Genomic DNA, 11,279 nt, shown 5'->3' on the forward strand with positions numbered 1-11,279 from the left:
AAGCACAATATGAGGGTTAGATAAGCAAATGTTGATTGCATAACTAGGCCACATTGCTCCCTCCAGCTTGATTTAAAAACCTGATGTATTTTTCCATGACTTAGTCATCTCGGCTCTGAACAGAGGTTTTAAGAATGATGGTAATGGCACTATCTAAGCTACCGGTGGATGTAGCGCCCTCTGGGTTATGCGGGGGATAGTACTGTCTAAAGTCTAAATGTACATTTTAACAGGATGTCTGGTATACAGGCAGTGATTGTAATATTTGTAACTATTACACCTGTTTTGTGACGCATGAAGGGAATGTGTAACCTGTGCAGTGAGTCATTATCCAAGTCTACTTGAAATGTTTTGGATAATGGAGAAGGTCTGTATGTAATTTTTGGGGCAGGGGAATATGACAGTTGCAGGTTTAAATGATTATGAAAACTAAACTTCTCTATTAAGAGCACTAGATGGTGTTGGGAGTTTTACTACTCAAACGTCCTAGAGAGAGCTCTGCCTTGCAGGCAGAAACTAATGTGATTGGATGACTCCATGGATAACTAACTTTTTCTCTGAAATCACAAGTTTAGTTCTAAAACTATCAGTCTCCATTGAGTCAATTTATCACACACCTGTCTACCTCCAATTACTGTTTTAAAAATATGAAACTCCAATCTGCTAGTAGAGCAAGGTGACAGATGATTGATGAGTCTACTTCAGATTTAGAATACTGGAATGCTCATGGGGGGTGGCCACGGACTGCCTGAAATCTGATTGGCCAACCTAGATATTCTGAGCTCTTATACAGTGGGGAGAATAAGTATTTGATACACTGCTGAATTTGCAGGTTTTCCCACTTTTACAAAGCATGTAGAAGTCTAATTTTTATCATAGGTACTCTTCAACTGTGAGTGACGGAATTTAAAACAAAAATCCAGATAATCACATTATGATTAAGTAATTAATTTGCATTTTATTGCATGACATTAGTTTTTGATACATCAGAAAAGCAGAACTTAATATTTGGTACAGAAACCTTTGTTTGCAATTACAGAGATCATACATTTCCTGTAGTTATTGACCAGGTTTGCACACACTGCAGCAGGGATTTTGGCCCACTCCTCCATACAGACCTTCTCCAGATCCTTCAGGTTTCGGGGCTGTCGCTGGGCAATATGGACTTTCAGCTCCTTCCAAAGATTTTCTTTTGGGTTCAGGTCTGGAGACTGGCTAGGCCACTCCAGGACCTTGAGATGATTCTTACGGAGCCACTCCTTAGTTGCCCTGACTATGTGTTTCGTGTTGTTGTCCTGCTGGAAGACCTAGCCACGACCCATCTTGAATGCTCTTACTGAGGGAAGGAGGTTGTTGGCCAAGATCTCGCGATACATGGCCCCATCCATCCTCCCCTCAATACGGTGCAGTCGTCCTGTCCCCTTTGCAGAAAAGCGTCCCCAAAGAATGACGTTTCCACCTCCATGCTTCACGGTTGGGATGGTGTTCTTGGGGTTGTACTCATCCTTCTTCCTCCAAACATGGCATGTGGAGTTTAGACCAAAAAGCTCTATTTTTTTCTCATCAGACCACATAACCTTCTCCCATTCCTCTGGATCATCCAGATGGTCATTGTCAAACTTCAGATGGGCCTGGACATGCGCTGGCTTGAGCAGGGGGATCTTGCGTGCGCTGCAGGATTTGAATCCATGACGGCATAGTGTGTTATTAATGGTTATCTTTGAGACTGTGGTCCCAGCTCTCTTCAGGTCATTGACCAGGTCCTGCCGTGTAGTTCTGGGCTTATCCCTCACCTTCCTCATGATCATTGATTCCCCAGGAGTTGAGATCTTGCAAGGAGCCCCAGACCGAGGGAGATTGACAGTCATCTTGAACTTCTTCCATTTTCTAATAATTGCGCCAAGAGTTGTTGCCTTCTCACTAAGCTGCTTGCCTATTGTCCTGTAGCCCATCCCAGCCTTGTGCAGGTCTACAATTTTATCCCTGATGTTCTTACACAGCTCTCTGGTCTTGGCCATTGTGGAGAGGTTGGAGTCTGTTTCATTGAGTGTGTGGACAAGTGTCTTTTATACAGGTAGCGAGTTCAAACAGGTGCAGTTAATACAGGTAATGAGTGGAGAACAGGAGGGCTTCTTAAAGAAAAACGAATAGGTCTGTGAGAGCCGGAATTCTTATTGTTTGGTAGGTGATCAAATACTTACGTCATGCAATAAAATGCAAATAAATTATTTAAAAATCATACAATGTGATTTTCTGGATTTTTGTTTTAGATTCCATCTCTCACAGTTGAAGTGTACCTATGATAAAAATTACAGACCTCTACATGCTTTGTAAGTGGGAAAACCTGCAAAATCGGCAGTGTATCAAATACTTGTTCTCCCCACCGTAGGTTCTTGGTCAACTTTATCAACTCAGTTATTTGGAACCAGTGGCCCTGTGTAAGTGACAGTTTATCTGGGCTGGATTCCAAACACAAAGTAGACAGCCTCTAAGCACTTGCTTAAGTGCTGGTCCAATTAACTAAAGCTACCCCCTCTGCCCTTGATTTCGCTTGAGGGGACAAGTGACCAACTTTTCTCCCTTGCAGGGTTGATATCACCCACAATTCAATTTGATCTGTAGTTACTTGTCTAATGCCAGTGGCCAGAAAATGTCCCATTTAATTAACACAAATACGTTTTTGTGTCAGACTTCTCGTGAGGTGTAGTGCTAGTAAGTGAACTCTGTAGCTAGTAAGCTAACTATCATTACTCTTCCTTGCTTGGCCAAGTACACTTGGATGTGACAATATAAATTGTCATTCAAGGGCAGAGGGTGTAGTGTTTAGCATCTGTTTTAATGTGTTCGGAGTCCAGCTCTGATGTCAGTACGATATTAGTAGTAAGTACATTCCACGCAATTAATTACTTATTTGCAAAAGTTGATGCTGGAAAGAAGACCATGCAAAAAAGCTACATTAAGTAGAAGAAAGAAAGAGATGGTTAGCTCAGCAGTGGCAAATGACCTGGTAGACCAAATACCTTTACATTACCTAAGAATGCTAATCATAATAAAGATAAAAACCAACAGGGAAGATACCCACCGTCTGCTGATGTCTGAGGGTCACAGACTTCAGCCAGCCATAGCATGTTTTATACATAGCATGTTTTATACATAGCATGTTTTATACATGGCATGATTTATACTAATTTGAGACCATTATTTAAGATTGTTAACTCGTCCCATTACTTTTGTTCCCGTTAAATTGGGGGGGACTATTATTATGTAAAGTGATCTTTATAATTCATATTGACATATTTAATATAAATCATAATTGACAGAATTCATATGATCCCTAACTACATTTTGATGCAATATAAAACAACCATTTTATGATGTTTTTGTATTGGGGAAAAGGGAGTAAATTCTAAGTATTCTTGAATAAAAAGGTCACTGGTTATGGTTTCTGATTAAATCAAAAGTTATTTTGAGCTAATGCCAATCAATAGGTATTACAGGAGACACATCCATACATACAGGCCACAGAGCAAAGTATCTGTCTGTAGTTGTTGTCAATCATTAGTTAGTCATTGGTTAGCCTTTAACAGTCACATAACCACTGTTGGCAATCTTTGATTGGCCAGGTAATTCAAAAAAATGGATTTATTGTCCCTGTTTATACTCAGGAGCCTCTTTATGGCCATCTATATACACAATATTGATTCTTTACAATGAGTCAGATGCCTTTTGTGTCTTACACAAACTGAAATATATGATGCCTGTGTGTCAAAGACCTTTCCATGAACTATTTTCCAGAATCTGTCTGAGGAATCCATGTCAACATTTACCCCTATGTTTATGACTTGTTGCTAAAGCTATTGGCTTAAGGTAATGGGATACTTACCAAACTACAGCTAAGCTTGATCTTGTCATTTAATACATCCTACCATATGGTGTTTTATGTTATAGTAGCTTTTTATTATCTTATTATTTTAAGACATAAGAGCCAACTGGTGTATTTCATTACACCTGCGTAATGTTTGCTATATGGTGTATGCAACCAATAAAATAAAAAAAGTACTTTATACAGAGCCTCTCCAAGGGATGATGGTGGATCAGATTTAGTTGCCTGTTTTTTTTTATATATGTTCTCTTGGATCTCACCTGAAGGTTTGAGTGCCCCTCACGAATCAATCATAATTGGTTTAACTAAACTTTTTACTTCTGTCTGTTTGGAATACAGTTCCCTTGTAATTATTGGCACGTATACTATTTGCTGTTTACTTCAATAGTATGGATAAACAATTAATATGAAAGTATAGATCTTAGGTACATTAGGTACATTTTGTGTATATATTGGTTTTAAACATTTAGAAATTAAAAGAAGTTTCATATATAGTCCCACTATTTCAGGGCATAACATTTTGAGAATTGGCTAGACAGGGGTTTCTGATTAGTATCATCCTAGCCTTGACACAAAATATTTATCTGAATAATCTGATCATTGTAGGGGATCATTATTGAGTCAAGTACTTGAATGGATCATTTATTCATATACTCACCATGCCCCTACACTTCTCTAGGTTTTTCTGACTCTTCATTGACAATATACTGGTAGCTCACAGCCCATTGAGGAGTTGCTTGCAAAACAATTGTGAAGGGATTTCATATACAAATCTTAGGAGTATCAGACACCACAGGCTCCCAGCTACTATCTAATCAATGCAAAATTGACATACTCCGCCTCTGTTTAACCAATATTGGCTTAAAAAGACAGCTCTTACACAATGTCTGGCAAATTATTTACATTGTGTGGCCCCTGGCTGTTTGTCTGTGTGGTGCATTAGGCTACAGATTCAGACTGGCCCATTCTTATTTTGCTAGATGAAATGGCCAGATGCACTATTAAAGAGGTATAACACAACATATACACTATTGTTCAAAAGTTGTTTTTGAACAAAAAGCTAATTTTCTGTCCATTAAAATTATATCAGAAATACAGTATAGACATTGTTAATGTTGTAAATAACAATTGTAGCTGGAAACGGGAGATCTACATAGGCGTACAGAAGCCCATTATCAGCAACCATCAGTCCTGTGTTCCAATGGTGCATTGTATTAGCTAATTTTTTGTTATTTTTCTAAGTTTGTTATTTTGAAAGGCTATGTGATCATTAGAAAAATCTTTTGCAATTATGTCAGCACAGCTGAAAACTGTTGTGCCCATTTAATTGTGGATTCGATTACAGGCTCAAAATGGCAAGAAACAAATAACTTTTTTCTAAAACTTGTCAGTCTCTTCTTGTCCTGAGAGATTAACATTATTCCATGTGAGAAATGACAAGAAACTGAAGATCTCCTACAACACTGTGTAGGCCTACTACTCTGCTCACAGAACTGTGCAAACTGACTCTAACCAGAATAGAAAGAGGAGTGGGACAACTGAGCAACTGAGCAAAAAGACAAAGAAAAACACACGCTTGTTGCCATCTGTCAAGAATGGTGGAGGCAATGTGATTGTCTGGGGGTGATTTGGTGTTGGAAAAGTGGTTGATTTGTATGGAGTAAAAGGGATCTTGAAAAAGGAAGGCTATAACTACATTTTGATTTACAGTTTGATTACAAGCTCAAAATGTCCAGAAGCAAATATGTTTCTTCTGAAATCTATCAGTCTATTCTTGCTCTGGGAAATTAAGGTTATTCCATGCAATAAATTGCCAAAACACTGAAGTTCTCATACAACGCTGTGTACTACTCCCTTCATAGAACACAGCAAGCTGGCTCTAACCAGAATAGAAAGATTAGTGGGAGGCCCCAGTGTGGCGCACAACTGAGCAAGAGGACAAATACATTAGTGTCTGGTTTGAGAAACCAACACCTCACATCCTCAACGGGTGGCTTCATAAAATAGCACCCGCAAAACACCAGTATCAACATCAACGGTGAAGAGGTGACTCCGGGATTCAACAAAATGACCACTAGAATACCAAAAGTCTGCTAGGCCATAGTTGTTGCAAATGGAGGATTCTTTGACGAAAGTACAGGTTTAAGGACACAGTTACTATTTCAATTAAAAATCATAAATTCATAAAAACCATATTTCCTATTCATTTGGCAATATTTCCTATTCAAACTAATTTCTTGTATGTTGTCATGAAAAACAAGGAAGGTGACACCAAACTTTTGAAATGTAGTGTACCTTTCCCCATCGCAACAACTTCATAGCAGTTGCATGAGAGTGGAAGTTTGAGATGTGTGTCCTCCAATGCACATCTCATCAAACTGTTCTGCTTTATAGTTCATACCACACTCCTCCCTCAAAAATGATATTTTTTTGAGGAGAGCCTGTTCGTTCTTTGGCCAACCACCGTTATTAAACTCAAAAGTGTCTGAACTACCATTTTTGATGACAGTGGGTTCAAGTGCTGGTATCATCAGGGAAGTTAGGAGTAGAAGATCTCCAGCAATTGTCTGGAGAAGGTCTCCAAAGATTTCTTCCCTGTGATCCTTAAGGGGCACCAGAGTTGTTTTGATAGGAAGAGCCATACAAAAAGATAAAAGAAGGGAACAGAAAGCCTATTCGTTTTGGGTAACTGCTTACAAAAACCTATTACATTAACTATCTACAATTAGCTACAATATTTTAATTACACTGAACAAAATTATAAATGCAACACCTTTGTATTTGCACCCATTTATCATGAGCTGAACTCAAAGATCTAAGACTTTCTCTCTCTAGACAAAAGACCTATTTCTCTCAAATATTGTTCACAAATCTGTCTAAATCTGTGTTAGTGAGCACTTCTCCTTTGCTGAGATAATCCATCCACCTCACAGGTGTGGCATATCAAGATGCTGATTAGACATCATGATTATTGCACAGGTGTGCCTTAGGCTGGCCACAATAAAAGGCCACTCTAAAATGTGCAGTTTCACTGTATTGGGGCGGTCCGGGGGGGTCCGAAGATCAGTCAGTATCTGGTGTGACCACCATTTGCCTCACGCAGTGCAACACATCTCATTCACATAGAGTTGATCAGGATGTTGATTGTGGCCTGTGGAATGTTGGTCCACTCCTCTTCAATGGCTGAGCGAAGTTGCTGGATATTGGCAGGACCTGGAACACGCTGTCGTATACGCCGATCCAGAGCATCCCATATGCTGGCCAAGCAAGAACTGGAATGTTTTCAGCTTCTTGGAATTGTGTACAGATCCTTGCAACATGGGGCTGGGCATTATCATGCTGCAACATGAGGTGATGGTCGTGGATGAATGGCACAACAATGGGCCTCAGGATCTCGTCACTGTATCTCTGTGTCTGCCATCTGCCCTGTACAGTGAAAACTGTGATTCATCCATAAAGAGAACACCTCTCCAAAGTGCCAGAGGCCATTGAATGTGAGCATTTGCCCACTCAAGTCGGTTATGACGACGAACTGCAGTCAGGTCAAGACCCCAATGAGGACAACGGACATGCAGATGAGCTTCCCTGTGACGGTTTCTGACAGTTTGTGCAGAAATTCTTTGGATATGCAAACCGATTGTTGCAGCAGCTGGTCTCAGACGATCTTGGAGGTGAAGATGCTAGATGTGGAGGTCCTGGGCTGGTATGGTTACACGTGGTCTGTGGTTGTGAGGCTGGTTGGATGTACTGCCAAATTCTCTGAAACGCCTTTGGAGACGGTTTATGGTAGAGAAATTAACATTCTATTCATGGGCAACAGCTCTGGTGGACATTCATGTTGTCAGCATGCCAGTTGTACGCTCCCTCAAAACTTGCAACATCTGTGGCATTGTGCTGTGTGATGGAACTGCACATTTTAGAATGGCCTTTTATTGCGGCCAGCCACAATAATAATCATGCAGTCTAATCAGCATCTTGATATGCCACACCTGTAAGGTGGATGGATTATCTCGGCAAAGTAGAAGTGCTCACTAACACAGATTTAGACAGATTTGTGAACAATATTTGAGAGGAATAGGCCTTTTATATACATAGAGAAAGTCTTAGATCTTTGAGTTCAGCTCGTGATAAATGGGGGCAAAAACAAAAATGTTGCATTTATAATTTTGTTCAGTATAGATCACAGATACTTTGAAAAACAAAAAAACATGGATTTTACTGTGACGTCTGCTCCACGTGGCACCGCAGCTCCTCTTCCTCTCCGGCGTTCCACCTCGCCGGTGTACGAACCACCAGGTGGAGAGTGATTTTAGAGGCGCTCCCCGAGGACGCACCTGTTTTCATTTTGTCATTTTTTCAGTATATATTGGTTCTGTTTGGCAAAGTTCCGCATGGATTAATGTTTCCTATTGTATGTTTGTGAGGTGCTGTTCATTGTTCTTAAGGACATTTTTCTCAGACATATCTGGTATCAGGCCTACTGTCTTTGCTTCACAGCCAGAAGTTGTACCAATGATCAGCACACAGTTTGCTATGGCGTTGAAGGCAGGTGGGAAAAGCCATTGAATCTGTCTCCAATAGTTTTGGGTTTTAATCCATGGGGACAAACAAACATTGTGTATTTTTTGCTTTTTTTTTTAAAGGCCAACTTGTTAGGCTAATAATAATATTTTGCTGTGAGACTGTGGAAGAAATGTATATTAACCTTGGTCCCTTGATTAGTGCAGCTAGTCATTGCCTCACTACTGGCTGTGTTGTGCGAGACCAAGGTTTGAATCCTTCTCGAGGATTAGCCCAGGATTGTGGAGGAACTGGCCAGCACCGTCCAGGCTTGGGGGTCAGTAATCTAACATGGCTGCCTTGCCTTGTCACACTCTAGCGACTCCTTGTCATGGATTGGATGCCTCTGATGTCAATGAGGTTGAAGGCCAGAGAGTGCATGGTAAAACTGAGATGATACTAAATTTTTCCCAGATTTCCATATACTAGGTAAGATATACCCCTGAGACTAGATGCAAGTGTGGGATGATGCAACATGATAAAGAAAATGATTTTTGAAGAGTGAAGTAAGTTGACAAGAAATTCTGGCCAGTGATAGCATGTGACACGTACAAGCCATGACATGTTTCCATCCTTCCACTGGCCTCTCCATACAGGTAGGACACAATTTATGATTCTGCTTGCTATGGAGAAGTAATATTATATCCATAGTTGATAATGGCTTCTGACAAGAGTAAAAATGCAGGAGTAAAGTGCTGTTTATTTCTGTATATTGTGTTTTAAAAAATTATTTGCAAATTCACAGCCAATGTGTTTGCATGTGCCCATGTTCATGTTTGTAAGACTGCATTGATATATACGTATGGTTGGGTATTGATGGGTTAACTGTAAATTTAACAGACTACATTTAGCAAGGAAAAATTGCAAGTTGGAACTAATAACATTAATAAAAGTGAGGTCTTAGGGGAATATTTTAGGGTAACTATATGCTATTTGAAGAACCATAAATTCAAAACACTATATTTAGAATATCCAGGATTGAATTGAATATCCCCTGTGTAAGGTTTTAATTCTGATTTGAATATTGTATACATCCCAGGGTGGCTTAAGACTCAATGTTATTTTTATGTAATTATTTTTACACCTGTATTTTACCCCAATTTTACCCCAAATGTAATGAGGTCCAGATCATGGTCTTGTCTTGTTACAACAATTCCACAGCAAGTGGGAGAAAATCGAGAATTGTTTCTTCCATGCACATTTCGCAACATAACAAGCCATCCCTGTCCAAGATTCCACCATCCACCCCAGGGCAGTGCAGAGAAATGTACTGCATGTTGTTAATAACTGAAAAACATTAAATAATCAATCAACATGAATGCAGAAATGGATATTGAAACAAACAGTGCTGAAAATTTACCTGAAAGACTCATCTCATCTTCATCCGCTTATCCGGTATTGGGTCGCGGGGGCAGCAGCTCCAGCAGGGGACACCAAACTTCCCTTTCCCGAGCCACATTTGCCAACTCCGACTGGGGGATCCCGAGGCGTTCCCAGGCCAGTGTCGAAATATAATCTCTCCACCTAGTCCTGGGCCTACCCCGAGGTCTCCTCCCAGCTGGATGTGCCTGGAACACCTCCCTAGGGAGACGTCCTGGGGGCATCCTTACCAGTTGCCCAAACCACCTCAACTGGCTCCTTTCGATGCAAAGGAGCAGCGGCTCTACTCCGAGTTCCTCACGGATGGCTGAGCTTCTCACCCTATGCCTAAGGGAGAAGCCAGCCACCCTTCTGAGAAAACCCATTTCAGCCGCTTGTACTCGCGACCTGAAAGACTGCATTATTTAATTATTGTGTGATCAAATCTGCTTATTAACATCAAAACTGGGGTTATTTTACACCACTCCATGGTAGTTTCAATCTTTCCAGTGTTAATTAAATTCCTGAATCAATACTAACAATTATACAAAGATCAACACTAATTAACCTTAGACAATGAAAATCAATACAAGTTAACAACAACATTAGTACACTGTGTGCTGTGTAAGGGATACATCTGCAGGCTTCCTTACATTTTAACGACCTTTATATAACACAACAAGTGCTACACTTAATTCAAAGGTCCTTCACTAAACTCAAAGGTCCTTCACTTGACACAAAGGTCCTTCACTTGACTCAAAGGTTCTTCACTAAACTCAAAGGTCATTCACTAAACTCAAAGGTCCTTCACTAAACTCAAAGGTCCTTCACTTAACTCAAAGGTCCTTCACTTAACTCAAAGGTCCTTCACTAAACTCAAAGGTCCTTCACTTAACTCAAAGGTCCTTCACTAAACTCAAAGGTCCTTCACCTAATTCAAAGGTCCTTCACTAAACTCAAAGGTCCTTCACTTGACACAAAGGTCCTTCACTTGACTCAAAGGTTCTTCACTAAACTCAAAGGTCATTCACTAAACTGAAAGGTCCTTCACTTAACTCAAAGGTCCTTCACTTAACTCAAAGGTCCTTCACTTAACTCAAAGGTCCTTCACTAAACTCAAAGGTCCTTCACTTAACTCAAAGGTCCTTCACTAAACTCAAAGGTCCTTCACCTAATTCAAAGGTCCTTCACTTAACTCAAAGGTCCTTCACTAAACTCAAAGGTCCTTCACTTAACTCAAAGGTCCTTCACCTAATTCAAAGGTCCTTCACTAAACTCAAAGTTCCTTCACATAACTCAAAGGTCCTTCACTAAACTCAAATGTCCTTCACTTAACTCAAAGGTCCTTCACTTAACTCAAAGGTCCTTCACTTAACTCAAATGTCCTTCACTTAACTCCAAGGTTCTTCACTAAACTCAAAGGTCCTTCACCTAATTCAAATGTTCTTCACTTAACTCAAAGGTCCTTCACTTAACT

This window comes from Esox lucius, chromosome 7 (assembly GCF_011004845.1).
Source record: "Esox lucius isolate fEsoLuc1 chromosome 7, fEsoLuc1.pri, whole genome shotgun sequence".
Lineage (NCBI taxonomy): Eukaryota > Metazoa > Chordata > Actinopteri > Esociformes > Esocidae > Esox > Esox lucius.